We start from the raw sequence: 26072 nt of genomic DNA, 5'->3' as shown, positions 1-26072 counted from the left end.
TGTAAGATAGATGGAAGAAATATAAGTGCACCAAACAAACGTAAGTATGCAGGTGTTGTTTTTTTGTACCTGTGAGCATGCCGATTGGCGGCTTGTTGTTCATACACCTTAGAAATGTTTTAAAAACCCACTCGAATGATGGTATTGTTTCATCTCGCACGAGGGCAACATCAAATATGGTGCTCTGTAGATGATGGTTCACTCCCACGAAGACTCCCAGCGGCATGTGGAATTTGTTAGTTTTATGCGTCGTGTCAAATGTAACGCAGTCTCCAAAATCTTCATACGATCCTTTGCAACTTGCGTTGGCCCAAAAGACGTTTCTTACATGGTTATCTGCATCAACATCATAATCATAGAAGAACTCTGGGTTTATCTTCTGCATTTTCTCGAAGAAATCCAGAAGTTTCTTGACATCATCTTCGGAGTCTTCTCTGGCAAACTTCTGTTTCCTGCATTTTCAAACACAATGCAAACTCATCTCATCAAACAGGGAATAATTACCGGCAGAATGCTCAAGTGATATGCTCTGTGACGTGCTTACTTGTTTACCCAGTCGCGGCTAGTATGTCCCATGTATTGCAGACCACCGGACATACGCGACAGCGTCGACATCATCTGAGCATGTGTGTGGTCGTCCAGTTGCATGTCCTTCACTAACTGGTCTATCAAAGGATCGTATTTTTTGTGCGATCACATGTGCAAAAGCATCCCGGGGCTTTCCAGCATCTTGTGATTGTGGTTGAGTTGAACCATTTCTATCACAAATCTGCCATCCTTCCTCTTTTTGACTCTAATCTTTGCCTTGCAGCTAATCCTTTTTTATGTCTTTTGACGTATCCGGTGATAATCTGACACAGTATGCTTGTGCATCCCTTCTCTTCAGCAGACAATGTAGGCATTTGTCATGTGTTTTGCCCTCTTGCGTATGACAAACCCTACACATCTTGCATAATTGTTGTAAAAGTCCCATGCCTTGTCGTACGTGGTGAACTTCATTCCAGCAGCAGGTATGAGGTTCAGCGGCATGTTTTTATCCTGCATTAATTGCAATGCTCTATGAGATAATTTGTTCTGTTCTGTTTTTTAAATACGAGGAGTGCATACGAGTTTAATAAAGCATTGCAATGTTCCTAAGTTTTCAGAAGAATCCAATGTATTAGATGCTAGGTCAAACCTCACAAGAAATGTCAGTGTGCACTACAATGTTATCTGAATGGACTGCAACTATTATTATTATTATTTTCAGAACATAGACTTACATGTGTCTAGAGTCATCCGATGGTGTTTACAGCTCGCCGGGTTGTATTGGACATGGCGGGTTTATAGCGGATCTGTGTAGTTGAGGATCTCGCGGCGGCAATAGTGAGGAGGATTTGTACCTACTATTGACTTTTGACCGAGGCACCGTTGGTGGTCGCAATGTCGAAGTTGATGCAGCAGGTCTCCTTGGAGCTCTGTTTTTTGGTGCAGCAGGTGGACGTTGAGCTCTCTTTTGGGGTGCAGCAGGTGGACGTGGTGGTAATCCAGTGTTGTGATGATGTCTCGGTGGATTGGTTTGAAAATTTTGGAGCAGTGGCAAATCATCATAGTCATAATCATCATCTGCTGCAACATCGTGTTCAACTGCATCATCATTGTCTGTTCGGACATGCTATCCAAACATAGTGAACTCGTGCTTATACTCTGGGTCGAGAACTGTTATTGGCTCATCTTCATCGTCATCATCTTCATCATCCCGTTGGTGAGTGCCCTCCCAGATGAATGTGACATCATCATCATCTTCGACTACATCTTCTTCCTAGAAAAAATCTTCTTCCGGAGAGTATTGCACCCTGTTTGTTGTCGTGAAGAATTCTGGAGGAATCTCAGGGGTAACCCAGCAAGTATCTCTTTCAGAAGAAGCTTTACTCTTCTGAAAGTTGTTGTTCTCAGTGTTGTCAATTATGCACGGCATTTTGTATCTGCTGAACGTCATTTCCTGCACACAAAATGACCGAGCTGCATTATCAGGTTAAATGAACTGAATCATGCGAACTGCAATGTGTTCAAAATGGTACTACTGAAGTATTGCACACTGACTGCATCACCCCGCAAGGTGAACTGAAGCAAGCGCACTACATCGTTATTCGTAATGAACCTATACAAGCGTACTGCATAACCGAGCAAGTGCACTGCATTTTCCCCCACAACGACTGAAGCAACCGCACTGCATAGTTTTTGTAGGCGTACTGGACTACTTGTACTGCTTTATCTGGAATAACTAAAGTGAGATGGTTGAGGAAGTGTACTGCTTACCTCGTGTTTTAGTGATTTCTTGCGTTTGCAGGACGAAGTTCCCTTCTCGTCCATCTGCACAACTTTCACGTTCGCCTGTGCAGTCCACTTGCCCTTCAGAAGTTCATGAGCGGTCTGGACGTTGCTCAAGGTGAACGGAGATGGAGGATTTGCTCTGAAGGTCATTGAAGACTTATTCCAAGAAGCTGTCGTGGATGAAGGAACCTTGCGCACAGTCCTCCTTGCTCGAATTGGTTTGATGTCGAGGCAGCACCAATCCACATCTAATGAAGTATAGCTAATTGCAGGCCTGGAGGAGTTCGGTGGTGGCGCTACCGAGCTACTGTCGTGGAAGAAGGCCGATATGCTGGTGGAGGAGGTGTTGCTCGGTTGCTGCCGTGAAAGAAGGCCGAGAGGCGACGGGCAGCGTCGCTGCTTGGCCGCCGCCGCGGAAAAAGGCCGGGAGGGGAGGGGCGGCGTTGCTGCCAGCCGCCACCACGAAAGAAGGCCGGGAGGGGAGGGACGGTGGCGCTCCCAGGCTGCTGCCACGGAAGAAAGCGGCAAGGGGAGGGGCGGCATCGCTCCCAGGCCGCCGCCGCAGAAGAAGGCCAGGAGGGGAGGGGCGGCGGTGCTCCCAGGCCGTTGCCGCGGTAGAAGGCCGGGAGGGGAGGGGCGGCGGCGCTCCCAGGCCGCTGCCCCGGAAGAAGGTCGGGAGGGGAGGGGCGATGGCGCTCCCAGGCCGCTGCCGCGGTAGAAGGCCAGGAGGGGAGGGGCGGCGGCGATCTGTTGGGGGTGTGCAGAATAAGGCTCGTGTTATTAGAATAAGACTCTTACGGGGTGTTATCAGAATAGACCCATCCTATATATATCTGTGGGGGGGGAGCCCTAGCACACACCAGACAATTTCCTAGCTGTGTGCGGTGCCCCCCTCCACCGTTTACACCCCCGGTCATATTTTCGTAGTGCTTAGGCGAAGCCCTGCCAAGATCACTTCACCGTCACCGTCACCATGCTGTCGTGCTGACTGAACTCATCTACTACCTTGATGTCTTGCTGGATCAAGAAGACGAGGGACGTCACCGAGCTGAATGTGTGCAGAAAACGGAGGTGTCGTGCATTTGGTACTTAATCGGTTGAAGCATGAAGAAGTTCGACTAGATCAACCGCATTGTGAAACGCTTCCGCTTACGTTATACGAGGGTACGTAGACACACTCTCCCTCTTGTTGCTATGCATCTCCATGGATAGATCATTGCGTGTGCGTAGATTTTTTTTGTTTTCCATGCAACGATTCCCAACAGGGCTTCGGCGGAGCTGTTCTGCCATGGAAACTTCCCTCCAAGAGGGGAAATCGAAGCCATCGTCATCAACAACGATCCTCTCATCAAGAGGGGGTCAATCTCCATCAAAATTTCACCAGCACCATCTTGTCTTAAACCCTAGTTCATCTCTTGTATCCCATCTTTATCTCAAAACCTCAGATTCGTACCTGTGGGTTGCTAGTAGTGTTGATTACTCCTTGTAGGTGATGCTAGGTGGTTTATTCGGTGGAAGATCATATGTTTAGATCCTTAATGATAATTATTACTCCTCTTATTATGAACATGAATATGCTTTGTGAGTAGTTACGTTTGTTCCTGAGGACATGGGAGAAGTCTTGTTATAAGTAATCATGTGAATTTGGTATTCATTCGATATTTTGATAAGATGTATGTTGTCTTTCCTCTAGTGGTGTTATGTCAACATCGACTGCATGACACTTCACCATGATTTGGGCCTAGGGGAAGGCATTGGGAAGTAATAAGGAGATGATGGGTTGGTAGAGTGACAGAAGCTTAAACCCTAGTTTATGTGTTTCTTTGTAAGGGCATGATTTGGATCCATATGTTTCATGCTATGGTTAGATTTATCTTAATTCTTGTTTCGTAGTTGCGGATGCTTGTGATAGGGGTTAATCATAAGTGGGAGGCTTGTCCAAGAAAGGACAACACCCAAGCACCGGTCCACCCACATATCAAATTATCAAAGTAACGAACGTGAATCATATGAGCATGATGAAAACTAGCTTGACAGTAATTCCCATGTTGTGACACCCCTGATTTGACCGTACAATAATCATGCACGCAAACGTGTACGATCAAGATCAGGGACTCATGGGAAGATATCACAACACAACTCTAAAAGTAAAATAAGTCATACAAGTACATATTACAAGCCACGGGCGTCGAGGGCTCAAATACAAGTGCTCTAACATAAACGAGTCAGCAGAAGCAACAATATCTGAGTACAGACATAAGTTAAACAAGTTGCCATAAGATGGCTAGCACAAACTGGGATACAGATCGAAAGAGGCGCAGGCCTCCTGCCTGGGATCCTCCTAAACTACTCCTGGTCGTCAGCGCCCTGAACGTAGTAGTAGGCACCCTCGATGTAGTAGGGGTCGTCGTTGGCGGTGGTGTCTGGCTCCAGGGCTCCAACATCTAGTTGCGACGTCCGAGAAGAATGGAAGGGGGAAAAGAGGGAGCAAAGCAGCCGTGAGTACTCAACCAAAGTACTCTCAAGCAAGGTTCTACACTACATATGCATGGGTATCTGTGTAAAGGGGTAATATCAATGGACTGAACTGTAGAATGCGAGAATAAGAGGGGGATCGCCAGTCCTAGCGAATACAGCACTTCTGGCAGCCTCCATCTTGAAGCATATAGAAGAGAGTAGCTGGTAAGTTCACCAAGTATCATCGCATAGCATAATCCTACCCGGCGATCCTCCCCTCGTCGCCCTGTGGAAAAGCAATCACAGGGTTGCCTCTGGAACTTGTCTGGGTGTGTTTTATTAAGTATCTGATTCTAGTTGTCATAAGGTCGAGGCATAACTCTGGGTCGTCCTTTTACTGAGGGACACGGCTATTCGAATAGATAAACTTCTGTGGAGGGGTGCACCACATTTCCGAACACGCTTGATCCCCCTAGCCGAACACACTTTACTGGGTCATGCCCTGCCTCGGAAGATCAACACGTCGCAGCCCTACCTAGGCTCAACAGAGAGGTCAGCACACCGGTCTAAATCCTATGCACGCAGGGGTCTGGGCCCATCGCCCATTGCACACCTGCATGTTGCGAGGGCGGCCGGTGAGCAGACCTAGCAACCTCCATTACAAAGGAAGTTGTGTTATGCGTTCCAACCCGGCGCGCGCCGCTCAGTCGCTGACCTTAAGAAGGCTTCGGCTGATACCACGACGTCGAGTGAGGGAGTCCTGAATTAGGGGGTATCCGGACAGCCGGACTATATACTTTGGTCGGACTGATGGACCGTGAAGATACAAGACTCAAGACTTTGTCCCATGTCCGGATGGGACTCTCCTTTGCGTGGAAGACAAGCTTGGCGATCCAGATATTATATTTCCTTCTTTGTAACCAACTCCATGTAAACCCTAGCCCCCTCCGGTGTCTATATAAACCGAAGGGTTTAGTCCTTAGAGGGATGATCACAATTATAATCATCATAGGCTAGCTTCTAGGGTTTAGCCTCTACGATCTCGTGGTAGATCAACTCTTGTAATACCCATATCATCATTATCAATCAAGCAGGAAGTAGGGTTTTACCTCCATCGAGAGGGCCCGAACCTAGGTAAAACATCGTGTCCCTTGCCTCCTGTTACCATCAGGCTTAGACGCATAGATCGGGACCCCCTACCCGAGATCCGCCGGTTTTGATACCGACATTGGTGCTTTCATTGAGAGTTCCTCTGTGCTGTCGCTGTGAGGCTCGATGGCCCGTCTCATTGTCAAGGACAACATCACCTCCGGGGAAGCGCTGGCGGTAGGCCAGACTCTCCGTTAGGCGGCTTCGTCATGGCCGCCCGATCGGCTTCCGCGCTGACGATGGCCTGTCAAGATCTCCTCCCTCAATGAGCTCTTGGATCGCATCGTCACTTTGCGAGTCGCTACAGACTATGATCGGGTCGGGCTTAAACCTGACCAGAGGGATATTAAATCCCCACTGATCACCCACGAGATAGCGGTAGTGGAGGAGCCGCATACGGATTATCCCTCTATTTTGAGGACGAATTATGTCCGGGTTACCGAGCTCTCTGAGCCGAATACCCGCTCGCGGGAAAACATGACCCAGACCCCGGATTTAGAATCGGGTATCGGGCCGGAAAAATCGGGCAGCACTCCGGATCCCAAGCTATCAAGCCCGGAAGCTCCTCTGCCCCTGGGCGTTAGATCGGATCAGAATCCAGATTCAGATACACCCACCTACCCGGACTTAAGCCGTCTCTCCCATATCAGACAAGAGCCCCAAGAGACGGTACATCGCTATTGGGCCAGATTCCTCCTTGTGCTAAACAAGGTAAAGGACCGTCGTGAGGAAGACGCAATCTCACTTTTTTGCAAAAATTGCATGAACAAAGGGATCCTTAATGCTATAAGTCCCCGCGACATAGCACACTTTGCTGACCTAGAAGCCATAGTACAGAAGTATTGTGCAATGGAGAGCGCCTGGAGAACCCAAGCAGAATTTTGGGATAGTCCGGCTCTCACTAAAACCATTGTCCGGACTAAATGGGCGAATTCTCGTAAGTCAGCTGATCCAATCCCCAAGAAACCAAAGCCCACCCCAGGGCATGGAACCGTATTAGAAGAATGGCTCAATGGGCCATGTAAACTCTACAACACGCCGGACACTACACCAACACATAGCCTTAGAGCATGTTGGATACTCCGGCAGGTAGCAAAAAGTGGCGAGGATCTTCTTGCCAGCCACAAAACAGAACAACATCCCACCAAAGAAAACAATACGGTGCTAACAGTCTTCAAGACTTTCGCCTCAAACAATAGGCGCAAGCGAGCTCATCGAAATTTCGCTGAAATTTGCCACGTGGCAAAAATAAATCCGTGGAACGACGCTGCTATAACTTCTAGTGCCAGTGATGAGCCTCAATTCTAGACAGTCCAGGCACCAGCCGCTTTGGTCCTTAGCCCAATCGTGGACGGCTTTCGGCTCACTAAAGTACTCATGGACGGCGGAAGCGGATTAAACTTGATCTATGAAGAAACACTCAGCAAGATGGAAATAGATAAAAGTCGCATTGAGCAGAGCGGCACAACCTTTAGGGGAATCATCCCTAGTCGGGAGGCACGGCATGCGGGAAAAATCACACTCGATGTGGTATTCGGCACCCCGGACAATTACAGGTCCAAAGAAATCACATTCCAATTGGCTCCTTTCAGCAGCGGATACCACACCCTTTTAGGGCGGGACGCATGCACAAGATTTCAAGCTATACCCCATTACGGATACATGAAGCTTAAAATGCCCGGACCCAATGGAATCATCACTCTAGCCAGTGACCCGGATGTCGCACTCCGCGCCGAAAATAAAACTGCAGCACTAGCCCTGAAGGCATTATCCGAAGCCCTAGTGGCCGAAGAACTAACAACGCAGCGCGCCACAGTGGACAGGGACAACGTGATACTCGACAAACGACCCAAGTCCACATCATTTAAACCCGCAGACGAGATAGTCAAATTCCAGGTTCATCCAATGGACCCCATGAAGACAGCTTCCAGCGGGACGCAGTTGAGCCCCACAATGGACGCTACACTATGAGACTTCCTACGCAAGAATTGGGACATTTTCGCCTGGCACCCTTCGGACATGCCGGGCATCCCACGCAGGCTGGCCGAACATAGCCCCAATATACTGAAAGGATACAAGCTCGTCAAACAGACTCTTAGGCGCTTCTCAGAGCCCAAACGGCAAGCCATGGGAGAAGAGCTAGCCAAGCTACTTGAGGACGGATTCATCAGAGATATCAAGCATCCGGATTGGCTAGCAAATCTGGTAATGGTACCGAAAAAGGACAAATCCTGGCGCCTATGCGTCGACTTCAAAGACCTCAACAAGGCTTGCCCCAAGGATCCCTTCCCCCTCCCTCACATCGACCAAATCATCGACACCACCGCAGGACACGACTCACTGTGTTTCCTAGACGCATACTTTGGATACCCTCAAATAAAGATGGCAGAGTCCGACCAAGCTGCAACAGCCTTCATAAGGCCATATGGTCCTTTCTGCTTCAACACTATGCCTTTTGGGCTCAAAAATGCCGGCGCAACCTATCAACGCATGATTCAAACATGCCTGGAGAAGCAAATCGGCAAAACAGTGGAGGCATACATGGACGACGTGGTCATAAAAACAAGACACGTCGAAACCCTAATAGATGATCTGAGGCTTACATTCGATAAGCTCCGAACATACAACATCAAGCTAAACCCGGAAAAATGTGTTCTCGGCGTGCCCTCTAGGAAGCTGCTCTACTTCATTGTTTCCAATCGAGTAATTGAAGTGAATCCGGCAAAAATCCAAGCTCTGTCGCAGTTGGCAATCCCAACAGACCTCAAACATATCCAGAAACTAGCTGGATGTGTGGCTGCCTTAAGCCGCTTTTTCTCCCAGTTAGGAGAAAAGGCATTACCTCTTTACCGCCTTCTTCGGCGCACCAAACATTTTGTGTGGACGGATGCAGCCGCGGCCGGACTGGACGAAATAATGACCTTGCTGGCCAGTAATCCAGTCCTAACAGCGCCAAATACTGGCGAACCTGTGCTATTGTACATAGCTGCAACACATCAAGTTGTAAGCGCAGTGCTCATTGTCGAACGAGAGGCCGACGGATACAAATTCCCGCTCCAGAAGCCGGTATATTACGTATCCACGGTCCTCACCCTATGCAAATCCCGATACCCACACTATCAAAAGATAGCATACGCGATCTTCATGGCATCCCGGAAGCTACAACACTACTTTCAAGAGTGTTCGATTACGGTGGCTTCCGAAGTAACACTCAATGACATAATCAATAACCGCGACGGTACGGGCCGGATTGCTAAATGGGCCATCGAGCTCCTTCCGTTCTATATAACATACAAACCACGGCGGGCCATCAAGTCACAAGTACTGGCTGACTTTGTCGCTGAATGGATAAAAGCCGAACTCCCTAAAGAGTACGGCGTGTACTCTAACTGGATCATGCACTTCGACGGCTCTAAAATGCTGGCCGGATTGCGAGCAAGTGTAGTCCTGACATCTCCTACCGGAGACACGGTCCAATACGTACTCCAAATATTATACACAGACTCCAACAACGCAGCCGAATACGAGGCTCTATTGCATGGTCTTCGGATGGCAGTCTCTATAGGCATTCAACGCCTGGAGGTGCGCGGGGATTCAAACCTCGCAATATCACAAATAAACGGATAAGAGGATCCAAAAATGACAGCCTACAGTAATGTCGTCCTCAAGATGTCAGCTCGGTTTGAGGGGCTCGAATTCCACCATGTGGCTCGAGAAAACAATCAAGCGGCGGATCTCCTCGCCCGCATTGGCGCTAAAAGCGACCCTGTCCCACCTAACATATTCCAGGAAAGGTTGTTCAAGCCATCCGTGGTATGGGAAGGGGAGTCAGGCAACACTAGCACGGATCCGAGTACACTCCCAGACTCTGAACCATTAGACGTAATCGGAGGCTCCGCCACCGAAATAACACCTTCGACCCACGAAATCATGGTTGTAATCGCCCCATGGACTGAGCCTTTCTTGGCCTGCCTAAAAAGGCAGGAGCTCCCCGAGGACCAAAATGAAGCACATTGTATTGTGCGGCGTTCCAAGGCCTACAAAGTACATGAGGGAGAACTCTATAAGAAGAGTGCGATCGGAGTGCTCCAAAGATGCATCTCCGAAGAGGAAGGGCGGCAGCTATTGGCTGAAATCCATGCCGGACTCGGCGGGCACCACGCCGCGGCTCGGGCGCTAGTCAGCAAGGCCTTTCGTACAGGCTTTTGATGGCCGACAGCCCGAGCAGACGCACGGGACCTTGTCCAACATTGCGTCGGTTGCCAGATCTTTGCCAATCAGAGTCATATGCCCCCTACCGCTCTCCAAACAATCCCCATTACTTGGCCCTTCGTGGTCTCGGGGCTGGATATGGTCGGACCCCTTAAAGGGGGAAGCCATAAGAAAAAATACTTATTGGTCATGGTGGACAAGTTCACCAAATGGATAGAAGCTAAACCAGTCAAAACGGCCGAGTCCGGACCAGTTATAGACTCCATATCCAGGGTTGTACATCGATACGGCGTCCCCCATAGCATTATCACTAGCAATGGCTCAAACTTCACAACTGAGTGAAAACTTGGTGCGGCAACATGGGCATCAAGCTCGATTATGCCTCCGTCTACCATCCCCAAACAAATAGCCAGGTCGAACGTGCAAATGGTCTCATAATGAGTGGCGTCAAACCCAGACTAGAGCGATCCTTGACAGAATCAGACACGCACTGGGTCGAGGAGCTCGACTCCGTACTCTGGGGGCTACGGACCATGCTGAGTCAGACCACCGAATACACACCATTTTTTATGGTGTACGGCGCAGAAGCAGTACTACCCTGCGACATAATACATGATTCGCCTCGCGTGTGCATGTACGAAGAGAAGGAAGCCGAGCTAGATCGGCAGGACAACTTATATGCCCTGGAGGAGGAGCGCGACGTCGCAAAAGCCCGTTCCGCATTCTATCAGCAGCAGGCTCGACGATACCAAAGCAGAGAAGTGCGGGCCAAAACTTATAATATTGGTGAACTCGTTCTACGCCTACCAGAGAAGAAGAAGAACAAGCTCAAACCTAAGTGGTAGGGCCCCTTCATTATTGATAAAGTTCTCATCGGAGGAGCATACCGCTTACGTAATGCATCCGATAACAGACTTGAGCTGAACCCATGGAACGCGGCCAGACTCCGGAGATTCTACGCCTATCGCCGAACTCAAGTGTTCGTATCCTTACTCCCTAACCTTTAATTACGTTCCTCCACCTTTTTCCTTTCTCGCCCTTTTTCCTTCTTCACACAAAGTACTCAATACAGTACAGATGCTCGGATCACTCCGGCCGCACTATGTGTGTAAGCTATACCTGGGGGCTTCCTATACGGAAGCTAAGCATAATTGCTTTCAGGGCTTCTTGCCTACCACATATGCATTCTTTTCCCATATGTGCCTTTTCTTCACCATTATATGCATCGATGTGACTTAAGATGTGGCCATGCTGGGTTTCCTGGCTCTTGTGTTTATGCCCTACGTTCCCGTTAATTCGGCTAGGGCATAAGGGGAGCACCTCTGCGATTGTTACTGCCGGTTCAGCCGGATGTGTACCTCAGACTGGGTTAAGCCGAAAGCTAGCGTTCTTAAGGGAATATTTGGTCGGTGAACAAAAGATGTTTTTCATTTACTACAATATAAATCCCTAGAATTTTTCGTATCCTGCGTCTCTGTTCGCAGTCCGGACATGCACATCGATGCATGCGTACCCAGGGAAAGGAACCTCTAATGGAACTATTCTCCCTGGAAGATGTTTCTTACTATCCATGTAATATAACATAACTAGTTGGGTACTTGTCTGTTCAAGCATTTATGACCCCTACGCCTGGTTTCCACGCATACCCCGGTTCTGTATAACTGAGTGGGTATTCGGATACACCGCGGACTGTCGGATCCGGGGGCTAAAGCGAAAAGGTCCGCCATGACAAATGATTTTAATCCGGATAGGGACTACACATGTCCATTGAATTACATAGTCACTTGGACTGACTATATTCTTCCTCTATACCATCCAACAGGCTATCTAGCTTACAATCCTGTTGGGAATACTTTGCGGCTAATGCCACCTGGTCATACACCAGACTCACAGGAATTTCTTGCCCATATGGCCCCGCCGGTCCGACTTCGGCCATATGGTTCGGGTCAAGCTTGGTGTAGCGCGTCTTCACCATAGCCCAGGCTTCTCTTGCACCTTGTCGGCAGGCTAACATCTTCCACAATCGGAAGCGCCTCCGTGCTCCTTGGAGCATATCCACGAGCTCCCCCATGCCTTTTGGCAGGAAGCTTGATGGCCACAAGGCCTGGGCAATACCCTGCATCACCTGTCGAGCTCGCTTGTGCAGCTGTGAAAGGTCTTGCAGCAAATCGCCTGCAGACGCGGGCATCTCCTCTTCAGGGCGGCCCGTCAACATACCTACATTTAAAAATTCTTTCAATATGCTTCCTCGCCGAGCTGTAATACAGTTCATCTAGGCACTTACCATAAATGCCGCGACGATGCCTTTTGTTCTCCTTCACGGAGTCCGCCAGCTGAGCGCAAACATCTTTTAATTCGATGCCCAGCCGGATATTGGCATCGTGAAGATTGTTCTTCTCCTGCCTAACTTGCGTAAGAACACGCTCGCCAGCTTTTAGCTGCCTTTGGAGATGTGACTCATTATCTCTTACGACCTCCGGATTCACCCCGGGATTGTCTGCAGAATTTTCTGTTAGACTCATCATACAAGCCACTTACTAACTGGTACATTTCCGCACAATTGAGATAAATGTTACCAGATGAGGCCTTTTGGGATTCCTCTAACTTGGCAACCGTGGCCCTCAGCTAGGTCTTGCACTCCTCCAGCTCTCGAGACAATTGGGCATTCTTATCTACAAGGACCTGTGCATAAATTGATCCTTAAAATAGTTGTTCCAACCTTTTCAAGTCTCAGGGGCTACTGCTATACATGCTTATCAAATTTTCTTACCTGTATATATTTGGCATACTGGTCCGTCACTCGGGCAAGCCTGCCTTGAGCAGCTCGAATGTATGCGTCTCCCGAATTGAAAGCATTGAATGCCTCTTCGGAGAAGATGTTGTTGCGAAGTACGGCCCGTCGGCGCCGGTGATTCATGGCGCTCTCTACTTCGGAATTCGTGGCGGAGATCATATCTGCATCCTCTGTCGGAGGATAATTCGGCATCGGCCCCGCGTCCGCCTCCTCTCTCGAAGCCGGTTCTGGAATCCGGCTGGTGGAGGCGTGATTGGCAGGATCTCCGGATATAGTCCGGCTACTCCTCTTTCTGCCAGGACACGAAGGACGCTGTTACATTTCAAACACAATAATCACAGAGTAGGTTTTTACCATACCTCTATAGCGGTGTTTCAGCCCTAATCGCCTTCCTCTTAAGCCTGCCCGATTCGAACGCCCTTTGCCGACGAGTCCCCATGGGCTCGGCCCCGCGCTCTGACTGTCGTCTCTGCAAAAATATGACACTCCAGGTGTAAGGCATGGCATCAGAAAGGAGTCCTCTTTGGAGGATAGGTTTTTTTGGCTTGGCTTGCATGTGATTTAGGTAGCAGTCCAGGATAGTCGGTGATAATAGCCACTGAGGCGCCACCGTAGCTCGCCTGATAAAATATCCCGTTGATGAGCTCCAGAGTAATATCCGGATCTTCTTCGAGTCCTAGATCGAAGGCCCTTCCGGGGTCCTCTGGCTGCGGGAAGGGGCTGGAGATTCCTTCTACGGCCCTCCTCAGTTCCAGCTTGAAAATATCAAGGTAAATAATCTTGACGAAGAACGCCAGAATGAGTGAAGCGGGGGAAAGAGTGACGACTTACCCAGCTAGGGGGTTGTACATAGAAAACCCATCCCGCGGTTTAATATGAAGGAATTCTTCTTCTCCTCCTTTATACAAATCGGACAAGATCCTCGCCAGAGCAATGGCAGAGTCCGGACCCTTACGACCACAGCGGGTGGCATCATCTTCCCCGTTGTAGTGCCACATGGGCTTCCCCCGATATTGAAGCGGCCGCACTCCCTGCATTATGCATATTGCCATAACCTTGACTATTTTCAGCCCTGATGTGGCCAGTAACTTTATCCTGCTCATTAGGAAGTGTATTTCTCTGGTATCCCCCTCTTGGGGGCCCTAAGGGCGCCAACTTCGGTGTGCCTTCGGTGGAGCATTACTGAACTCAGGGAGACCTGTCTGGACTGGATCCGGAAGGGGAACATCATCAACATAAAACCACTCCGAGGGCCAGTTCTCCGGTGCCTTCTTGGGAGTACCGGATAGGTATCCGGTCTCGGCGATGCGCCATACTTCGGCTCCGCCCACCTGACATATGGATTCCCCTTGATTGCGAGGAACGAGGCAGAACAACTTCTTCCATAACCCGAAGTGAGCCTCGCAGCCCGGAAATAGTTCACAAAGGGCGATGTATCCTACTATGTGCCGCACGGAGGTAGGGGTGAAGTTGTGCAACTGGAGGCCGTAGAACTCCAGGAGCCCGCGAAGGAATGGGTGGATTGGAAACCCGACGCCTCTCAGCAGACGCGGGATGAGGCATATTAGTTCCCTTGGGGATAGATTAGGAGATCTCTCCGCTTGCTCCCCGCCATTATAGGTGGCTAGTCTGGCTCGAACGGGGACCATGAACGCTGGTGGAAGGAACCCTTGGGTCTGCAGCTCTATTATGCGGCTTTGAGGAACTGAACACTCTTCCCAGTCGCCTGGCTTGGAGCGAGAGGAACGACAAGAAGAGCTGCGGCGACCGGCCATGTTGGAATGGTTTTTTCTGGAGCACTCTGTTGGATGATGCTCGAGGGAATATGGTGAGGTTTGGATCTGAGAATCCCCGTCTCTTCAAATAGATGGTTTTGCCTGCCGGACCGGGGGTGGCTAATGCAAAAATGCCTCGACTCCTCATATTCGCTCGACACATGGAGATGGTCATTATTGAAGCACAGAAGCCGAGGAGTACAACATTGATGGGAAGCCGGACACTGTTCTTTGCAACAGGTGCTTTGGAGTATTCGGAGATGGAACACGCCTTGCAATGACAAAGACAAACTGCACGCCGGACTCATCGTCATTGAAGACTGGTTCAGGGGCTACTGAGGGAGTCCTGGATTAGGGGGTATCCGGACAGCCGGACTATATACTTTGGCCGAACTGATGGACCGTGAAGATACAAGACTCAAGACTACGTCCCGTGTCCGGATGGGACTCTCCTTTGCGTGGAAGACAAGCTTGGCGATCCGGATATTATATTTCCTTCTTTGTAACCGACTCCATGTAAACCCTAGCCCCCTCCGGTGTCTATATAAACTGGAGGGTTTAGTCCTTAGAGGGACGATCACAATCATAATCATCATAGGCTAGCTTCTAGGGTTTAGCCTCTACGATCTCGTGGTAGATCAACTCTTGTAATACCCATATCATCAATATCAATCAAGCAGGAAGTAGGGTTTTACCTCCATCGAGAGGGCCCGAACCTGGGTAAAACATCGTGTCCCTTGCCTCCTGTTACCATCAGCCTTAGACGCACAGATCGGGACCCCCTACCGGAGATCCGCCGGTTTTGACACCGACATCGAGTGCCCATAATTATTCCCCCGTAGCTGGTTAGTGCGTATAGGCCAGTGGCCAGACTCAGATCAAATACCAAGATCTTGTTAAGCGTGTTATTTTGAAGTAACCGAGGACATCGATCAGGACCAGGCCCACCTGTCTCCTAGGTGGTCACAACCTGCCATGTCGCTCCACCACAAAGTAACACTCACGGGCCATCGTGAACCCAGGTCCACCACTACTTGGATGGAACCACCTACCCTTTCAGCCCCCATATCCGGATCACTTGCGGGTACTCAACGAGCCGACCCGACTTTAGTCCCCAGTTGTATCATGTATAATATGTATGTAAATATATACCCGTGATCACCTCCCGAGTGATCATGGTCCGATAGTATAGCATGGTAGACAGACAAGAATGTAGGGCCACTGATGATAAACTAGCATCCTATACTAAGCATTTAGGATTGCAGGTAAAGGTAACAACAGTAGTAGCAAAGACAGGCTATGCAGCAGAATAGGATTAACCGAAAGCAGTAACATGCTACACTACTCTAATGCAAGTAGTAGAGAGTAGGAATAGGCGACATCGGGTAATGAAGGGGGGCTTGCCTAGTTTCTCTGGCAAGAAGGAGGGGTCGTCAACACCGTAGTCGATCGGGGCAGCAGCGGCGGCGTCAGCCTCGTAGTCTACCGGAGAGAAGAGGGGAAAGAAACAATGAATACAATGCAAACAGATGCATAAGATGCATGACATAACACTTAGCGGTGCCAGGTGTGCCCTAACGCGGTAGTAGGTGACACTGGCGAAGGGGTGAAACATCCGGGAAAGCATTCCAAGTATTTGATGTTTTCGGATAGATGAACCGAAGGTGAAATGTATCATGTTCTCTATGCTAGGGACGTGTGGTGAACGAACGGATTGCGCATTCGGATTCGTCTCGTCGTTCTGAGCAACTTTCATGTACAAGGTATTTTCATCCGAGCTACGGATTATTTTATATTAATTTTTAAAGTTTTAATCAATTTCTAAATTATTATTATTAAATTAATTCGAAAAATAGCATTATTGCATCACCATGATGTCAGTAGTCAAAAGGGGTGTTGACTAGGTCAAACTGACATGTGGGTCCCATTGTCATTAACTATTTAACTAATTAACCAAGTTAATTAGTTTAATTAAAAGATTAAATAGGTTAAGTTAATTAATTTAATTATTAATTATATTGTTATTTTTTCTTTTTTTGTTCTAAATAGTACAGGGCGTGGGCCCCTACAGGAAGTGGCCCAGGAGCCTTAGCGGGCTAACGGGCGCTGGGCGCCACGCGAATCGGGGCGGGCGGACACCCGAAGCCTGCCCGGGTCGGGGCAAGCTCGTGGCCACGGCGGGGCAAGACACCGGCCAGGGATGGGTGCGGGCCACGGCGGATGCGTGCGGCGGGCAGCAGGGTCGCGCGCGGCGTGGCAGAGCCGGGGCAGCAGGCAGAAGGGCGAGCAGGGGTGGACAGCCAGGCGCGGCAGCCGCACGCGCAGGCGCGGCGGGCGCAGCGGGACAGCGAGGCCAGGGGCGTGCGAGCGCGGGTGCACGAACAGCCAGGGAGGCGCGGGAGGAGGCAGTCTCGCGGCGGGGGAACGCAGAGCGGCGGAGGTGGCCAATGTGGGCGTGTGTGGGGCGGGGCGCGAGCGAGGCGCGACCATGGGCACGAGGTGCACGGCGCCGCCATGTAGCGTTGCACGGCCAGAGAAGGCGGGCGCGTGGCATGGTCAGAAGCGGGTGGCATGGGTGCCGGGCGGCGGTAGAGTGTGTGGGATAGGGCGCGGTGAGGGAGAGAGAAGGAGATGGGGAGCTCACGAGGGCCGTAGGGGAGTGGCAGTGGGGCACGGGGAGGAGGACGGGACGACGGCATTGACGGGGACGGCGGCGATGGCGTCCAGCGAGGAGTCATGGAGAAGGACGGCGAGGCGGCGTCAGGCAGTGTCAAGGCAGCGGGGATCGATGACAGGGTCGGGACGCCATGCCCCGATCTAGATCGGGCAGAGGGGAACGAGAGGAGTGGCGGGGAAGTGCGGGGGCGGTCAGTTCGGGTTTCGAGGTAGTGGGAGGGATAATGGGGGAGTGGGGGCGGATGGGCCACTTGGGCCGGCCTGGTTTGTGAGCTGGGCCGACTGGCCCGGGGGGATTTCCTTTTGTGTTTTCTGTTTTGTTCTTTTCCTTTTTCTTATTTTTCTTTTCTTTTACTATTTTATTCTAGTTTCACATTTATATCAGTTTTATAAATTATAAAGTAGTCCCTAATTTAGTATATGTAATAATGCCACATTCCGAACATTTTAGTTTTAATGTTTGAAATTTTTTATGTTTGACAAAAATTCAAATTTGAATTTGAATCGTTTTGGTCTAACGCAAGATTAGCAACACGTGGCATCATTAGCATGGGTTCACTGTAGCATATTATTCGGGCGTTACAAATCTCCTCCACTATAAGAAATCTCGTCCCGAGATTTAGGAGGTAGAAGGAAACACTGCGGGGTATTCATCACGTAGGCGATCCTCACGTTCCAAAGTGGCTTGATCTTCAGAATGGTGCACCCACTGGACTTTGAGGAACTTGATTGCCTTCTAACATGTGCGGCGTTCTGCTTGGTCGAGAATGTGGACCGGATGCTCTTTATAGGAGAGGTCTTGTTGCAACTCCAGCACTTCATGATCCACCGCTCGGATTGGGTCCTTGAAGCAGCGGTGGAGTTGTGACACGTGGAACACATTGACGACGGCGTTGACGGAGATGACGGCGGCGATGGCGTCCAGCGAGGAGTCATGGAGAAGGATGGTGAGGCGGCATCAGGCAGTGTCAAGGCGACGGGGACCGGCGACGGGGTCGGGGCGCTGTGCCGCGATCTAGATCACGTAGAGGGGAACGAGAGGAGTGGCGGGGAAGTGCGGGGCGGTTAGTTAGGGTTTCGAGGTAGTGGGAGGGATAATGGGGGAGTGGGAGGGCGGATGGGCCACTTCGGCCGGCCTGGTCTGTGAGCTGGGACGACTAGCCCGGGGGGATTTTCTTTTGTGTTTTCTATTTTGTTCTTTTCCTTTTTCTTATTTTTCTTTTCTTTTACTGTTTTATTCTAGTTTCACATTTATATCACTTTTATAAATTATAAAGTAGTCCCTAATTTAGTATATGTAATAGTGCCACATTCCAAACATTTTGGTTTTAATGTTTGAAATTTTTTGATGTTTGACAAAAATTCAAATTTGAATTTGAATCGTTTTGTTCTAACGCGAGATTAGCAACACATGGCATCATTAGCATGGGTTCACTGTAGCATATTATCCGGGCGTTACAAATCTCCTCCACTATAAGAAATCTCGTCCCGAGATTTAGGAGGTAGAAGGAAACACTACGGGGTATTCATCACGTAGGCGATCCTCACGTTCCAAAGTGGCTTGATCTTCAGAATGGTGCACCCACTGGAATTTGAGGAACTTGATCGCCTTCTGACGTGTGCGGCGTTCTGCTTGGTCGAGAATGCGGACCAGATGCTCTTTATAGGAGAGGTCTTGTTGCAACTCAAGCACTTCATGATCCACCGCTCGTACTGGGTCCTTGAAGCAGCGGTGGAGTTGTGACACGTGGAACGCATTGTGAACCTAATAAAGGTTTGACGGAAGCTCCAGTTGGTATGCCACTTTTCCATGCCTTTCCAGAATAGTGAAAGGACCAATATCGTGAGGAGCTAGCTTGCCCTTATTCCCGAAGTGGTGAGCACCCTTCATTGGTGTAACTCGAAGATAAGCCTTTTCACCAGGTTGATAGACCATGTCTTTATGATGACGGTCATACTGACTCTTCTGATGTGACTGAGCAGTCTGGAGATTCTCGTGAATAATGCGGACTTGCCAGCACGTTGGATAATATCCGGACCAAAGAGTGGATGTTCCCCAGTTTCTGACCAGTTCAGAGGGATTCGACACTTTCGTCCATATAACACTTTGAAGGGGGCCATCTTCAGACTAGCTTGATAGCTATTATTATAAGAGAACTCAGCATACGGGAGAGATTCCTCCCATTTCTTGCCGAAGGAAATAACACAAGCTCGAAGCATGTCTTTGAGAACTTGGTTGACTCGTTCAACTTACCCTTGCGACTGAGGATGAAAAGCAGTGCTGAAAGACATATGAGTCCCCATAGCTTCTTGGGAACTTGCCCAGAATCTTGAAGTGAATAAATTGCCACGGTCTGAACTGTTTACCAGTGGAATACCATGAAGTGAAACAATTCTGGATAAGTAGAGGGTTGCCAGCTGACTAGCAGTGATCATTTCTTTGACAGCTAGAAAATGTGCAACTTTAGAAAGCCGGTTAATGACAACAAGAATAGCATCCTTACCTTTCTGCGGTTTGGGAAATCTAGTGACGAAGTCCATTTCAACATGGTCCCATTTCCATTCAGGAATAGAGATAGGTTGCAGAGTTCCAGCAGGCCTTTGATGTTCTGCTTTGATACGACGAGAAATGTCACACTCAGTAACATAACGAGCAATGTCTTGCTTCATGTTAGACCACCAGAATCTCTGGCGAATGTCTTGGTACATCTTTTTACTACTAGGATAAATAGACAGAGGCATATCATGAGCTTCTTTCATTACCTTTGGAGTCACATTTAGGTTTTCCTTCACACATGGCACCACTAGGCGGCCCTTGAAGTACAAGGCGCCATCTTCACCAATAGTGAAGAATGAGGGCTTTCCTTCAGTGAGATAGTGTTTAATCTTCTCGACTTCAGAGTCATAGTGTTGCATAGTCTTGATAGAGCCCACGAGATCTGGCTTGACAGCTAGGGTATTTAGGGAACCTGTCGTGGAATTATCACGTCAGATGTCCTAGTGAGAGGACTTAGTCGTGGAGCCATCGCAACGAGATTAGCTTAAAGGGGTTAAACCGGACAAAGGACATGGGGAGTTTATACTGGTTCGGCCCCTTGCGGTGAAGGTAAAAGCCTACGATCCAGTTGTGGTGGAATTGATGGGGTCTCGATGAGCAGGGGGCGAATCCGATTTACCTATCTCTCGAGTTGTTGTTTCTTGTCCCTGAACCGCCGCCGGGTCGTCCCTTTATATACATAGGTTGACGCCCGGCGGTTTACAGAATACCGAGGCCGGCTCATGCATGTGTCCGGCTCGGTTTCTACCTTTCCCTAACTTACAACACAAGTTATACATCTCATGGCGGTTTATGACTATGGGCCCTAAACCGCCCTTGGGCCCTAGGCCTCTAAGCTTCAATAGTACAGCACCATATTCCTTGTCTTCATGGGCTTCAATACGGATGAGCATAACCCGGCCCCTCCTGGGCGGTTTATACTCAGTAGTTATATCCCCAACATTAGGCCCCAGATTGATTTGAACCTGTCATGTCAATCTTCAACATTTTAGGGAAAATTCCTTAAACATCCTTGTATGGTCCTTGTAAACCGCCATGACATCTCCTCCATATGATCTTGGTAAACCGCCGTGATGTCATTTTCTAGGATTATAATAAATCGACGTGATGTTATTTGTCTGCAAAAAGATCTGTAAACATATCCTTTTCATTAATGACCCTTCGAAAATCGAGGCGATAGCTGTGTCAGATATCCACTTTTGGTTCCTCGATTCCCGCGCCTGTTACTTATCCCTTCGCCTTATAAATATGGCCAAGGGTCATTCTTTCTTTTACCCTTCGTGCCCCTTCGCTTCGTCTTCTTCCTCGCGTCGCCTCAGAACTCAAGCGCAGCCGCCGCCGTCGACCTTCGTGTCCGCACCGCCAACGGCCGCTGCATCAACCTAATCGGACCAGAGAAACTTGATGCCTCCTCCGATGTTCAGCAGCGTCAGTAAGTTCTTCTTCTTGTTATATAACAGATCTGCATTAGGCTTTCCATATGGACATGTGTGTTCCTCTGCTATCGTGCTTTTAGGTATCAAATTTATCTCCTTTTCAGAACTGCTGTAGATCCAAATTTACAACACAAACTTGTGAAATTTGTTTGTACAATCACTTAGGGATATTTCAGATCTATAACTTCCACACCATTGTAGGCGGTTTGTACATATCAGAAAATGATAATCCGCAGGTACCATTAGCCCTGTTTATAAACCGCCAACTCATCCTTGATATGAAATTCCGGGTTATCATGCATATGGATTTCAAATTATTTTTTTGTCTGTAAACAGGACTGTCTGTATTAACCAAACTCTTAAACCGGCCAAGACATTTCTCGTTTCAGATCCTCTTTTCTAGTTTCCTGTTCAAATGGCCAAGACATTTTATGCTTGCAATTGGGTCCCTTCCCGAGTTACAGAAGAGCAGTTAACTGGGTATGTTCAGACTGGCGCTTTAGCGAGCAAGGAAACCATCCATTGGAGAGTCCCCGATTTAGAGAATCCTCCTGAACCTCAGGATGGAGAAATAGTTGTTTTTACTGATCATCTGAACCGAGGGTTCAGCCCACCCGGATCAAAATTCTTCCGTGATGTTCTTGCTTACTTGCAAATCCACCCTCAAGATATTGGGCCAAACTCTGTGTCCAATATTTGCGATTTCCAGGTGTTTTGTGAGGCCTATCTTCAAGAAGAACCCACAGTTGACTTGTTCAGAGATTTCTTTTATTTGAACCGTCGCACAGAATTCTCAGACGGTCCCAACACTGAGCTTGGTGGGATGTCAATTCAAAAGAGGAGAGATGTCACTTTCCCCCATGCCAAGCTTCATAGTCATCCCAAGGACTAGAATCAGACTTGGTTTTACTGCAAAGACACATCTCCATCAGGCGAAAATCCTTTGCCGGGTTACCGCCCTCAACGTCTTAGTAATACTCATCCATTCCCTCAAAGGCTGACTGCCAAAGAATGGTCCACCTATGTGCCACAACTCTCCAAGCTCAGAGCCTTTATGGCCAACGGTTTAACGGGTGTTGACTTCGTCCGTTGCTGGATATCTTGGAGCGTTCTGCCTTTAAGCCGGCGCCCCATTTTAATGTGTGAGTATATGGGGGACTTGAAAGATTCTCAACGTCACATTGATATTCAGCTAACAGAAGATGAAGTTACTGAAGCTGTTAAGAAAATATTGAATGAACCGGAAGCTGTCTGCAGTCAAGTAGGGCTCAGTCCCTTCTACACTTCTAATAAACTGCCAGCTGTAAGAACTGCCTCATTGTTATCTTTAATCCGTCCTTTCTTTAAATGTTCCTTTATAATTTGTTGTCCATCTGTGCAGGGTGACAATCCTTTCTGGAAGAAGATGTCTCAAGATAAACCGTCCAAGCCCCAGGATAAACCGGCAAGAGCACCCCGCAGCAAGACTAAAGCTATAAAGAAATCAGCAAAGAAGAAAACTGCCGAACCCTCTGATGTGGCCAATGATGAAGAGCTTGATAATCCGGACTCAGAGGTAGAATTAGATTCTATTGGTTCTTTTTTCATACACCTCATTGACAATGATTATTATCAGGATGATGCGGAAGCTAGCCACACTGGTGAAGCAGAGGTAATTATTCTATCCTCCGATTCAAATCCTGTGCTAGTACCAAAACTTTGTCGAGCAGTCCGGAAAGTAAAACGTTCACACCCTCTTGCTCATTTGGATCCACACCTTTCTTTGAAGACACAGCACCAAGAAGCTCGCCGCACAACCCGGCACAGAGGTGTTACCTCTTCCGGTTTACCTTATTCCCTGGTTCACAAGCGTCGTCAAGAGGTCTCTTGTACTTCTAATAAACTTTATCCCAAGGCAGGTTACTTCCAATATCCTCTTAATCCGTCTGACTCAAATTATCAGGGTACTTCCAATTCCTCCTCTGCCGATTCATCGACTACACAGATGCCTCCTCTCAAGACCGTCCCTGGGTAAGCATAGTAAACTTAGTTTTGCTTTCCTGCACCGGTTTATTACACTAACCTCTGATTTTGTTATTTGCAGTGCCAAAGCCAGACTTAGCAAAAAAGCTAAGCTGACTACGCCAACTGATGATAATCCATCTATTGAACCGGAGAGGGTCTCAGAAGCTATTGATCAAAATGCTGATATTAATCTAGATGACCCGGCACCTCAGGACCAGGATACTTTTGTTGATCCACCAGAGACAAATCCACCAAGCCCACGTGCTGATCCGCCAAGCCCAGCTGCCGATCCACCAAGCTCAGCAAAGTCCTCTGATAAACCGCCGAGCCCAAATAAGACAGCTGAAGGCACAACAGATGATGTTGTGATTACTGGCTTTGGCCATACCACTCCTGGCAACCCTGTCGCTTTATCAAAGCACAGTGCAAAAGAAGAATCTGCCGCTCTGGACAAAGGCAAGTGGAAATCGAATTTGTCAAGCTATGCCCATCTCTCTGCTCAGGACATCCATTTTGGGTAGCTAAACCATCTGTACACCAGTCGTGATTATGAAGTCGGTTTAATAAACCTGATGAAAGAGCGATATGAGGTAAACACTTTTTCCTTTGAATAACTTCTTTTTTTTCTTATGCCATGCTTCAATGATCAACTCAAGTAGCCCCCAAGGCCCGGTTCATCAATATGAATGTGAACCGGGACTTATAGTAAGAGAATATTTGGATTTTGCTTGCGTAGCCCTTGTAGACCGGTTTATACCTTTAGGATGAACCGGTATATCTTCTATAATGTAGTTTCCAAAATCCATTCCAGTTATCAACATGATCCAGTTTATTGTTAAAACCTGGATGATCTTGAATTGAATCAATATGCATTAGCCCCCAAGTGCCAAGCATATAACTTGTTGTATGCTTGGGACCTAAAATATCAGTTGATGAAAGCAATCCGCACTAGCCCCCAAGTGCCAAGTGTATAACTTGTTATGTGCTTGGGACTTTGAAAAAAGTATTAACAACTTTATTATCTGTCTTTTGTAGGCCGACTTGAGCAACAAAGATTCCCAAATCACCCACCTCCGATAAAACATCAAATCCCAACAGGCAGAAACTTCAAAGGCCAAAGATGAATTAAAGGGCGCTTTAACTGCCATGGAGCAATTGAAGGATGGCTTCAAGGGCGAGCGAGCAGATTGGGAGGCTGAAAAGGCTAATTTACTGAAGCGGGCGGAAGATGCTGAATCGGCCCTTAAACCGCTTGCGGAAGAGCTATCCGGCTTAAAGCGGCAAATCGACGCTATGACTTCTGCCATCTTTGGTAAGTATCCTTGTACTGATCTATACTTAATCATCCTTGAAACCGCCGGTTTAACAATAATATTGTAACCATTATAGGTAGCCGCGTCGCCCATCTTGGCTCAGATATGCGCAAGAAGCTAAAGGCTGCCTATACTTTAATTGAGCAATTATATATCGGCGCTCAAGAGTGATCTGCACTGCTTCATACAATAAATCGCCGCCAACTTTAATCAAGGATACCTTGGCCAAGCTCTTCATGACACCGGCCCAGCTAGAAGAAGTGAAGAGATGTGCTGCAAGGGCTGGCGCTTTATCTGCACTGACTCGGGCTAAGGCTTGGATAGCTGAGCTTGACCCAGAGGATATTGGAAATGGTTATCCGAGTCAAAAAGAAGATGGGTCGGAATTTGATGAGGATGCCCTTAAAGCCTTGACAAAGGAGATGCATTCACTTGCGAGTAGACTTGCCAAAGAGACTGATTTATCTTTCCACCGGTCCATCTATGACGCAGACAACAAATGGATCGATGCGTCCGTTTATGAAGCCCAGAACTTAATCCCGCCAATCCGTAAGCATACTTATGCCCCTGACGTTGAACTGTCAGATCTTATAAGTGATGAAGCTGTCTTCCGAGCTTTGTCTCGAATTGACTGGGCAACCATTGACGTCCAGCCAGTGGGTGGGGAAGCGGAGGTTGAAACGGTGCAGGACGATCCGCAATCTTCACATCAAGCTGAAGCAGAACCATAACTCGGAAGCCGGTTTTATCGTCTTGCGCACTGTCCTCTGTACGAAAAAACAATTATCCTTTTGGGTGTTTGAAACGCCTTGTAATAGGCTAGCTTAAAACATCTGGTCTACTATGCCATCATGCATAGCTTGAAATACTTAATCTGCAATGCCATCGTGCATAGCCACTTTTCTGAGACTATCAATCTATCATGATATGCCATGTCTGCTTATGATCTTTAACAGTGTTATGCAATCCGGTTTTCTACATATAACAAACTTAAAATTATCCTGGCGGGTTACCGCCTGACAGGTTACGATACCCAAAATAAAGCCAGAGTTTATAACCAAGGTTGTAAAATGAAATATGAAATATATCATACCTGTGATGCTGAATCACATTGTTGGTTTACCAACCATTTGTAGTAAGGGTGATAACCCAAATCTTGAGTGTTGATAACTCTCACCATGCCGTGCTGGTTTATAAGAAGCCACACCGGGTTATGATAAACACCGGATGATCATCTTGGCGACTTATAGTCAATGCCAGACCGGGTTATGATAAACACCGGTTTAAAACTGGTTGTGTACTAACAACTAATAGTTGAAAGCCACGCTGGATTAACGAATACCGGGTTATATTAATGACTTATAGTCAGGCCGGGTCAATAGACAC

This window comes from Triticum aestivum, chromosome 1B, assembly GCF_018294505.1.
Source record: "Triticum aestivum cultivar Chinese Spring chromosome 1B, IWGSC CS RefSeq v2.1, whole genome shotgun sequence".
Taxonomy (NCBI): Eukaryota; Viridiplantae; Streptophyta; class Magnoliopsida; order Poales; family Poaceae; genus Triticum; species Triticum aestivum.
This window is presented reverse-complemented; position numbering follows the sequence as displayed.